The 11,853-nt window shown below is 37.0% G+C and overlaps 1 long non-coding RNA gene across 2 annotated transcripts; it reads right to left on the minus strand.

Annotated features, from left to right (window-relative positions):
• Window positions 1-6,078: 6,078 nt before the first annotated feature.
• LOC128086339 (uncharacterized) lies at window positions 6,079-11,457 on the minus strand. 2 transcript variants are annotated; one of them, XR_008209332.1, is made up of 3 exons: window positions 11,406-11,457; window positions 7,833-7,881; window positions 6,079-7,224 (listed from the first exon to the last, which is right to left on the minus strand). It is a non-coding gene; the product is annotated as an uncharacterized LOC128086339 (long non-coding RNA). The 2 variants fall into 2 exon arrangements; XR_008209331.1 differs by lacking the exon at window positions 11,406-11,457 and adding an exon at window positions 8,215-8,325.
• Between the last annotated feature and the right edge of the window lie 396 nt (window positions 11,458-11,853).

Raw genomic sequence — 11,853 nt, forward strand, 5'->3', positions numbered from 1 at the left:
AAGTTAGATATCACATTTATTAATACATGAAATAATTTTCCAAATATACATTTTAATTTGTTTTTAGAATTAGTATGCAAGTTATTAATACAAGAAAGAATTTATTTTCTTAGTCCATTTGGTTTTTCCCCCCCTCACAGTATACATGCAGCATAAATGCATTCATATTTGTGTATATCTGTACCATGTGTGTCTGCAAAGAAAGAAGGACAATAATAACATGGGCAGGAAATAGAAAATGTTCCATTTTCTAAACTTACCCTTGCCTCCAAATCATTACAATGCCAGATTTTATCAGGAACTCTTCTTTAAAAAAAAAAAAAAAAAAAAAAAAAAAAAAAAAATTAAAGAGAATTTCAGTTCCAGATGGAGTCTACAGTGATGCTACAAAGATAATATAAGGAAGAGAAAGTGGAAACAGATGCGTCATTTTCACAGAGATGGATTACATTAGCGTAAAACTCTCCAAACATTATGTGTGTTGTGACATCTGCAGCAATAAGCTCAGACCTGAGCAGATCTTTTCCCTTCCCCCTGTAGGTATCCTGGTTTGAATAGCCACTTCTAACTTTTCAGCTTCACAGATTGTAAAGGATCCTCTAGCCTGACACCTCATAGACTTCAGATTTTCCAGAATTAATTCTTAGAATCACAGAATCATTAAAGTCGGAAAAGATTGCTGTAATGCTAAAATGGGATCATAATAGCAAGATGGTAAAGTCTCTGGCCACAGCAAATAAGAACAAGCCCAAAAGCATACATGCAAAAACAAAAAAGGGAGAAAAAAAAAAACAAACGACAATGACAACGACAAACAAACAACTGCTTATCTTTAGAAGACCTCAGGTAGGGAGTCAAGAGATACCCTCACCTCCACTGCCAGCCCTTAAATGAGGTCTGGGAAGGGGTGGATCCTGGCTCCACCCATTCCAGTTACTGAATTGCATAGCATTCACCTGAGCTCCCTTAGGTTGCCCTCTCTTCTCCCCAGGTGCTCAATCACTGTTTCAGGCCATAAATTAGCATTTCTGCTACAGCCTCTAAGATCATCTAATCCAACCATCCATGTGCTACTAATGCTGCTCACTAAATCATATTCCATGTCTTGAAACATGCTTGCCTTGAATTGTGCCAGTTGACAGCATGACTCTACTTGCTATCTGTACTCATGATTTTTTTCTGCCAGGTTAAAATTCTGCCTATTCCAAAGCTTTTTTTCTCCACATACATGATATTTAGTTGCAAATCTTCTCTGCAATATACTAAATACCTCCCAGAGGCTTTCACTATCCATAGGTACAAGGTTCTCAGGCCTGACCTCCTGCTCTTGAATCTGCAGGCCTTGCACATCTGAGAAGAGCCACCTCGAAGGATTACCAATGATTTTTTCACAGTCATCATTTTCTCTGTTGCGTTGTTGTCATTTAGACAAATGACCTTCCATTTAATCACATGAAAAGAAAACATGTATATATATATATATACATACACATATATATATACGTGCATCAGTACTCCAAGCTTTTTTGCATGGATATCTCGATACTCAGTTTCAGTACTTTCTGAAAATCCCAACATTCTATTTTTTCATATTAGTGACTAAAATGTTACCAATGCATAGGCAAAGAGCCACTCCTCCTGTACTATTGTCAGCTCTCTAAGAAGCTTACAATTCGAAACCCACTACTGAGGTTTTAATATGTATCATATTATTGATTGTCCCTTTTAACTCTTGACCAGAATGCCAAACGTCAAATGCTTAGTTTCCATTGCCTTTAGCATTGTCCTTTTTTTTTCCTGGATTGTCTGATGCTGAAGACACCCTCTTCAATTCTCACACAGAAGTTGTTCAGCATCCCCCCATGATTCTTCCAACTATTGGAAGCATTGTCTTACTTATTAAAAATATTGGTACTGGCATAATTTTCTTCCCAGTTCTAGATGAGAACTAATGTTTAGATGGTAGTTTATTAAGCATAAGCTTACCAAGAAAAACAAATGCTCAATGTCTTTAAACATCAGATGCTTAAACAGTTTAAACATCAGTTTGGTGTGAATGTATCTCTTAGTTCTTTTTCCATTCTCAGGGCATGAATATTTACTGAGCAATTCTACTCCTTTTTATAATTATAGACAATTCTCTGAATTTCTTTTAATGATGGAACAATGCAATAGGTGGATTTCTTATCAGTATTTTTTAAAATTTCCTTCTGACATTCTAGAAATTACCCAGAGTTCTCTCTTCGTGCATTTGTATTGAAGTATTGAAGAAGTCCTATCTATCTATCTATCAAATTTCCCTTTCTTTCATTTATAGAAATGTACATTTTCCTGCTTTTTTTTTTGTTTGTTTGTTTTGTTTGTTTGTTTTTTTGTTTGTTTCATATCTGCTTTTACTTTTTCTTCAAATAAAAGTTTGGTTGTTTTATTATTATTATTAGTTTGTTTTCTTCTGGCTGTTTTGTGTCTCTATTTTTTTAACCAATATGGCCTTGTCTCAATTATGGCTTTTGGAGTATTTGATAAAATATTCCTAAGTAGCTCCCAACTATCATTCACAATTTTCTTTTAAAATGTTTTCTCCCATATTATTCAGCTCTTAAATTTTTTCAGTTTTATCAAGCTGTTCTTTCAAAACACCAATACAACATGCGGGAAGGTGAATGCATGTTTTTTTTACTTTTTTTTTTTTGCTACTTTGAAAACTGTTTACTTTCTCATATCTGATATAATATTGCTGAAGATATATAGCAAAACATCAGCAATGGTATTAACAGCAGTTTGAATTTCCCTTTTGTGTATTGAGGACTTAATGTTCTGGAAGTAGAATTCTGAGAATAAAGGAATAGAAAAAAAAGCCTACCATTCTAATAACGTTGAGAATAGCCACGTAAGTCATTTAAAGATTCAGTCATCAAGTTCTGTCCTATGACTTGGTGCTTCAATATTCTTAGCATCACAGCGAAACCAAAAACAGATTTTGATTTGTAATTTGTTACCAGATAAACAGATTAACCTTATTCCCGAGAGACAGGTCACATCTTTCCAAGAGACACAGACCTTCACATTTGAGATTTCCACCTTTCCTCTGACATGTGTATCTTGACATCTGACAAATACTCGGTGGTAAGTCAGCCAGGCTTTTCAGGAGAACAATTGGTCTCTTTGGAAGCTGGTAGGGAAAAGGGCTTGAGTGAGTACCATTAAATCAATTTATATATCCAAAAGCAATAAAGTTTATATATTCTAAAATAAAATAAAATAAAATTTTGATTTTCATACGCATTCTGTACTGGACTACATTTGATCAGCAGGTCAACAGTGAAGGTGCATCACCAAGATGAGTTGGGTAACATTTCACTTTGTGAAAAAGAACTACATTTGGACATCATTTCATTTTTTAATAAATTATTCAGTTGTAAATTTTTAAATCAATTTGCTAATTTAGCAAAAAATAAGAAACAGACAAAGAAAATCATTCTTCTTTATGCCCTTGGTCAGTGTTTAATACACTAGAAACTGATATTCATTGCTGACCCTTTGGAACAGAAATTTCTCCCAAGTATTACATAATTCAATTATGGGCTTTGTTTAATGATTCAGAGAACAGTTTAGATCATTTTTCCAGTGAGCTCCTTAATGAAATAATCACTGTTCTCTTGTTAACAGGATTAAAAGATATGCAGTAACTGACATGAATTACAAGAGAATTAGTTGAAGAAATCACTCGAAGAGATCTAGTATGGAATAGGTAGAAATAATTTGAATGCCAAGATCTATTTCCTTATTATTTTCAGGGAGAAGGGGCTTCTGAAACTACTGATGGTGAACTGAAAGACTGTCAAGATTATCCTGCCAAACTGTTTATAAATTAGTTCAAAGGGATGAGAGGTGGCTATCTACAGGAAATTTGCCAAATCAAGTAACCCTTCAGATATACTAATGTACCAAAAAACAGTTCCAGACAGCTTTTAAGTGTGTGAAATGTTTTGTCAGTGCCTGGTCAGTAATAATGCTCATTAGAGAACCAGGGCAGCTATAGGAGGGAGTGCTTTTGCACAGATGTATTAATTATTCACTGGCAAATACATTGAGACAGCAACAACTTTTTGCTGAATGCTGCTAATCAAGGACTATTTCTGGAGTTAGAACAGACATTCTGGTAAGCCATTTCCATTTTGTGAACCATAAGAAAAGCACAAAATTTCTCAAAGTAGTTAGCCTTAATTTCATTGGTCATGACAAGAATGAATGAATTCAATAGGTAAGCAGAAACGATCTCATAACTGCTTTTCTGTGTTTGAAGGCTGGAAAAGAAAACAAAACAATGTAGAGTGCTTAGAGAAGAAAATGTTCTTGTTCATTAAAAAAACCCCAAGATTTTACAAAGAAGATACCACAAAGCTAAGTTTCATTTTGAGAGAAAATTTAATTCCAAATGTTTGTAGTATGAATCTAAGAAAGAAAAACTAGGTTTAAGGAGAATAATTAACCTTTTCTCTGATCGCTTAACAATTAAAATAATTCCCATATCTGTTAGGAATTTGGTTCCATTTATTAAGATGTTGTAAATCTACCTCACCCTGTTTCTTTATAAATGACTGATAAGCCAAGATGTAAACACTCAATCTCTCCCAGATTTTCTTCATTTCATATTAAAACATGAAGTAATAATTCACAATAATCACAGAGTGGAAATCTGTTTTCCTATTTCCTAAGGTGAGGAGTCTAATTATTATGCTGGGAAGTTTTTTCTTCTCTGGTTCAATAAATATGTAGATGACTTGCACAAAGAAATACATCTACGAAAGAGCATAGCTTTAATTAGGATACTTAAAAAAGATGACTACAACATTCTTCCAAGTGTAAATTGTCCATTCTGTACATATAACATTATTTAAATGCTTTTTGTTTGAGAAGTGTTTGGGATCCAAATCTCCCGCTTTCTGAAAACGTCCTCTGACTACATATTACTATTTAAAAGACAGCTTAAGCCCAATAAGAAAATAAAATGAACCTCAACCAAGCTGAATATAGAAGAAAGATTTGAAGAAATATTAACGAAGGTGAAAATAACCAAAAATGAAACCAGTGAGATATAGGAAACCATTCAATTAACCACATATTCAGCAGTCAGACCAAAATAACAAATAAAAACCTTTTTAAATTAAAAATTCTATTTAAAAATTCTTTTTTTGAATAATGCTGAGACATGATGCATTTTTTTTTCCCTTAGAAGTTCTTTTTCTTTCTTTTGTAAATAAAAGCACTATCAAAGAGTGTTAAAGTTTTCTTATTTATGTGCAAGCTCCCTCCCAACCTCTCTTTTATTTCCACTGATGTGAAATGGCAAAACTGGGACCATTATTGTACAGTAATTTCATCCATGATTTTACCAAAGGAACAAGCAAAAGAAATGTTTCCATCTGATCAGAACACTAGGGATTAAGAAGGTATAAAAAGAGAGGAAAAAATAATACAGCCTGAAAAATAAAACAGGCTGAATAAGTTTAATCAGAAGATCCTAAAGGATTGTGCCAGTTCTGCTCCTATTCAAAATTTACACTGGTGTAAATCCAAAGCTGACATGTATGGAGTAATAACAACTGGGAGAAAATAGAGAGCAAATGCTCTTCTAATTTCATTCTAATTTATGTATTGTTACGTGAGTCAACTGGATCTCAAAGAAATTAGGCAGTGATAGAGATTTTAGAGAAGTAGCAACTCATCTGAATGACAACAGTTTTCCAGAACAATGAGAAAAACCAAGACTCAGCTGTTTGAAAGTGGCAGAAAATATCTGCAAGAAAAAACTGCTATGTTGAACACAGTTAGGAGACTGACGCTCTGCAACTGAAAAAGACTCTTCTTAAATGGATAAGACATATAGGAGATCTCTTTCCTTTGCTGGTAATGGGCACAGACAGCGATGCAGCGTCAGAGCTTCCCCTTCCCCATGCTAGTGACAGTAGTGACGCTACCGATGAAGATGAGATTTCTTTGGATGCACACATTATCCAAAAAACAAATAGGAAGGGACAGCAGCAATGAGTTTTTTTAATAACTGTAGGAACGCTAAGGAGGTTGTCAGGGAAAACAGAGAGCCACAGGGAGACAGGCTGCATTGTGAAGGCTGAAGTTGATGTCATGAATTCCTGGAGTCAAGGGCAAAACCTCTCCTGGCATCTGCAGAGCCAGGAGCTCACCCTCGGAGTGCAAAGCACAAAGGGGTGAGCTGTGCTCACATCGAGCTGACTGCAGAGCCCAGACAGGCAAGTACAGCTGCTCGTAACAAAAGCTGTTCTCCTGAGATATTTTGATTTCTGAGAGGCGCAGACATTTGCCCCAGTCCTGTTTCCTTAAAAACAGTGAATGCAAAACTTTATACAGGAAGCAACTCATTTCCACATCAGAAAGAATTCCATCAAGAAATCATTACTCCGCTAAACCTTACATAATCATTTAAAAGTAAATCTTCTTATTCTCTACTAATAGCAGGATAAATGGAACATAAAATGAGCATGAAAAAGAACTTTCTGAGCTCAATATGACAGCATGCTAATTTGTGACAGCAGTTACTTCTCCCTAAGTTGAAAGATTTAAAATGAATTTCAGAGCACAGCAGAAGTATGTCAGTCCTAATATGTCAAGGGAGTTACTTTGGAAAACCTCCCTATATACCCAGAGATTGATATGAGTGAGGGTATCCCTATGTTCTATTACAAGTAATGTATCTGTAGCCGGCCTTTGTCAGAATGCACATATTAATCATCCAATTTTACTGAGTAACAGGAGTAACATTGCCACTGGAAAAAAAGACTTGCAAGATGGCTTTTAGGAACACCAGCAATCCAGAGAAGAATTAGCCAGGATGAAAATTTAAGTCCCAGTTTTCAAAAGCTTCTTCCATCTCTACTCATTTTCCTTTGTTGAAAAGTGACAGTGATTGATGTCTTCTCCCACCCAAAGTATGCCGTGGTTATTGCTCCTTATGGTTAGAATTAAGCTAACAGCCTAGCTCAAACACTCACCCATCTAGATGAAGTATTTATTAGCCATGAATCCCTCTGTTCTTACACCACCTCAAAGTTCTTGTGTACGTCACTGAGAAAAACAAAGGGAAGGACTTTGGCGTTCAGTCAGAGGACTCCAGCACCAAACCCTCTAATAAGGCAGGCAGGCATGGAACGACTCTGAGGGAACAGATGTTTAAACCATATAAAGCTGAAAAAGAAAATAAAGAGCAGCTGAATTACAAAGGAGGGAAGGACACAATGTTTGTCTATGGTTAAACTACTGTAAACTTTGAAATCTGTATTATGGAATCCATTAAAAAAACCATAAATTTGCTTTTAAAGTAATAGTCGTGAGATTTTTACTTTGCCATTATTTATGGTATAATGAGAAGGTATGTTACTAGAGTCCCACAAAGTAAATAGATGGATTTCATTAAAATTGTCCTGATAAAGAGTAAAATTGAAGAAAAAAGGAAATAACAATTTTTATTTCATGCCAATTTATTTTCATAGACTGATTTGTGCTGCAAAAAACAAGGAAGAAGAAAAGATGGGGAAAACTTTTCCCTTTCTTCCATAGCTTAAGTAGAGTTTTTAAATGGCATTTGAAGTGCGGAAATGACCTACTTCCAATTGCTTCTATATTAAGAATCTGGCCGCATATTCAATACTTGCCTGAAGAATCAAAGCAACATACAAACTCAGATCAGGATTGATTTGTCAACACATTGGTTAAATAGTAGATTTATTGCTGAGCATGTGCTGTAAAACTGAGTACTTGAAACTCTGCCCCAGTAGGGTCCTTCAGGGACATACCTCCTGGCTCACTCCCTCCTGTTCTCCCTTCCTTTCTCCATTCTGATGGCTGTAAGAGGAAAGCAAAAATCACAGGCAGATTATGGCTTTGTGCCCCTCTTTAAGGTCATCCCCATGCTAGAAAGGGGCTACTATCAAGGTCTGCTCAAAGTAGAACCAGGACTGCTGTGGGTATTGTGCTTTCACAGGATACTCATTCCCCACTGAACTACAGGAGCCCCAGAAGCTCACCCACCCACTGCTCCAGATCTGCTCCTGCTAGAGCAGTTTCTCACAAGATGAAGACTGTTATGACCAGAGCAAAAAAGTTGCACTATTTTATGGATTCCATTTCAAAAGAAACATAGAACTATAGAATGGTTTGTATTGGATGAGTCCTTACGTATAATCTCCATCCCTCCTGCCATGGGCAGGGACGCTTCTCACTGGACTGTCCAGAGCTTCATCCGGCATGGCCTTGAATACCTCCATAAATAGTGCCTCCACAGCTTCCCTGGGCAATAACAGATGAAGATTTCTCAGGAATGAGTCTTTTCCCATCACTGGGAAAACAACGCTGCATCAGTGCCAGTCCAGGGCTTGCATTAGGAAGGCTGGTCTACTTACTCCTCTTTCCCGAAAACACTATGTGGTGTTCGTGGATGGTTTATCCATCTTATATTACAAGGCAGAAGATATGTCACCCAGCAGCAGACACTCCATGCAGAGTGCAAATGGGAAATGAACGAACCATTCAGCTTGCATATGATTTTCCCACTGTGTAGAAAACACAAGTAGGAAACAGGCCCTCATAAACTAAGACTACTAATTTTAGTCTTGTGTTGTAGTTATGGACATGATAAAGTCTGTAGCTACAGTACATATAGAGGGTTCTGCCCCCAATTCCATCTCTCCAGGGTCCATCTCAAATGGCCCACTAGATCTAAGATAACACTTATCTGCATCTTAAGCATTGTTTCTCTCCTGCTGCTATTGAGTTCTCTAAGCACACTAGTGCTTTCCCTCTTCCAGCTTACACCCACCACAACTGAAGGTGAGAAGCCAGAGCTGGGTGCAGATTTCCAGGTGAGTGCTCAGCCAGCCTTGGGTTAGAGGTGCTAAGGCTTCACAAAAAACACCTCTTCTATTTTTTTTTAGACCATATTTTCATTTTTCAGTGGCAGATCTTAGAAATAGCTCTTTAGTCTACTTTCATAATTTGAATTATCTTCCATTTTCTTGTTGCCTACAGATGCACTTCCGGTTTATTATTCCTACATCTGAGCCTTTGCATTTCGTTTTAATATATATGACCACATCAAAGACCTGGAGACACTTGTCCACCTTTGTAGAACAGTGTTCCAATTCTTGTGCATATTAATAATATTTTCCAAATCTGGGTCATCTGTTCATTTCTTAATAGCCTCTGATGCGTTGTTCTAAGACCCACAGTCCAATGCAAGGTGAAGTCTGCAAACAAATCAAATCTCACTAAACACCTGCGAAAAGAAATATTTTTGCAGCTTTTCATCATGAAACATTGCCCAGTGGTGCACATACGCTTTTTGGATGTGTGCTTGTGTGCACAGAATATGAACATTAAAAGTGTGTCCTTTAACACTGCCCAATCAATCATGTTGGCAATTTCACACTCTCAACTCTTAAGCTAGTGGTCTAAGAGGCTGAATTTTCTTTGGGATGGAATGTTCTCAGACAGAATGTAAATTCAAATTACAGAGCAACTTTGATGTTCCCATTTCATGTTCTAATTCTAATGGTCTAACTGTTGATGTTGATTTACTAGGAATAGAATAATCATAGCAAGAAAAGAAGACCCATGAAGTCCTTTTCATGCAATTATTTTTAAATCGGCAGGCCTTCTGAACACCACTGCCTAACAGTGACACCTTCTGGAAAAAGCTAGGAGTGAAGAAGATAACCGCTCAGCAGATAGTGTGCAGGATGGGGCATGAGATAGCTGTGGAGCACTTGTTTTGGTCAGGATTTGGATGTCAAAACACCTATGCAGAGCACTATCATGGCCACCCTATGGTTTCAACTCTTCTCATGGCTCATGGTTTCACAGCTTTTGGCTTATGGCTTTAGAATTCTTTAAGAAGAAGAATCTACCAGAATAAATTCTCCTGCCTATATTCATTTTACTCCATAAGGGAATACTCAAATATAGGATGGCAGCATCACATCTAAGCAGTTGCTTAGAGTCTCACAGAGGTCAAAGTGAACAAATAAATGGAAATAGAAATACTCTATGCTGAAATATTCTTTGCATTCAAATCCTTTTGGAATATTTCTGTAATTTGAAGGGCCATGTTAATGCTGGAAGCTTAAGCTAGAAGCATTAATTCTTTAAAACAGAATAGTAATTTAAGTGTATGGACTTCCAGATTGGGTAAATAGGCAAAATGGGAAAAACGATCCTCAAAGTCTCTTAGAGGAGCAAAGCAGAAGACATAAAAATACATTTTCCTTTTCTAGACTGTAGTTCAGCTGCTGACAATCCACTGCTGTGACACAGTTCCCAGTTTCATCCGATGCTCCCTTGGTGTTAACTCAGAAGAAAGCTTCACTTTAGGCTTCCCACAATAAACTATTGCAAGAGTGGCTGTGCTGTCTCTACCTAAACTTACAGACAAAACTTACAAGCAAGAAGGGCTTTGAGATTGGTTGCTATTCAAGCAAATAAAAGTTTTGCAAGTAAGGTCTGATATCCCAGGATAGTAACATTCTGTTTGTTAGCAGCACTGCTCTGAAGATTGCTTTGGTGAGAAAAGTGTAGAAACAAAAATTACATTACAAAAATTACATTACAAAAAGCTGAAATCTCACTGAAAGCTGAGTCCTAGGCCTCCCCATCCTTACATCCCTCCCCCAAAGACTGAAACACAGTGATTTTTCACATTCTCAGAAGTGACATCACAAATAGGAACTCCAAAATGTCTCAACATCCTTACCAATGTTGTCACTGGTGACACCAGTGCCATGAGTTTCTGTGCATTTGCATAACAGTACTAGCTATAAATTTCCAGCTTACTCGTTATTATACGTAAGCATTAAATCAGCACAGACATACTGATTTAAAACAGATGAAGAACAGACCTTTAGTTTGGACACAAGATCATTTAGGAGAGGAAACTATTATATGGAAAATAGCCATTACAACTATCAGAACAGAACATTAGTCAAGTGAGCTCAGCTATATTCGTGGGATATGGATCTTATGCCTAAATCCAGCAAGCTGGCTGACATTCACACAGTCCAGAGCACAACATGCTGAGTGTTGAACCTCTGAGAAATGTGGCCTACACGTACATCATGGAGACATCCTCAATTTCTGAACGCCATAGTCATTCAGGCTGCACAGTTGGCCTATCTGGTGTTACCCAACATAGAGCCAGTACATGGCTAAAACTTTCGGTTTCAAGAGACTGAAAATCAACCCAATGCTATCCGTAACAGAGACTTGAACCTTCAAGAGTCTGCCCAACTCCTATCATCCTCTGTGTACTGGTAGTTCACGTCTCTCATTCCATCTGAAAGAGGACCCTAGGGGTCCCCCAGATAAACACTACTTACATTGCAAAACAGGACTCTGGGAAACTCTACTTTGCAGATTCACTTTCCAGAAGACAAGAAGAGAAAAATCTGCAAAGCAATAAAAAAAATCACATATAATCAGTGTTGATGACAAGGTCTAAAAATCATGAAATCTCCCGTCTTCATTTTCAAGCGTACATCTCCTTTAGCTAGGTCTTACAGTCTCATCTGAAGATGAGGTGTTCAGATGACAGATCAGAAAATGCGGGGTCCAAAATACTGGGTAGTGTAGGATTTGGAGTAAAGCAAAGAGCAGGCAATGCAGATTTTATTTCTTTGTGAATTCAACATCTGACTTCAATGCACTTAAATCTGTGCTATGTTGTAGCTGCCCACTGTGCGGGAGGTCACAGGGTTGGATTTAATACATGTACTATGTGTGATGGAAGAAGCCATATTATGTACTGACGGTAATTCATGAGAGCAA

This window comes from Tympanuchus pallidicinctus, unplaced genomic scaffold (assembly GCF_026119805.1).
Source record: "Tympanuchus pallidicinctus isolate F22 unplaced genomic scaffold, pur_lepc_1.0 scaffold3, whole genome shotgun sequence".
In the NCBI taxonomy this organism is placed as follows: Eukaryota; Metazoa; Chordata; class Aves; order Galliformes; family Phasianidae; genus Tympanuchus; species Tympanuchus pallidicinctus.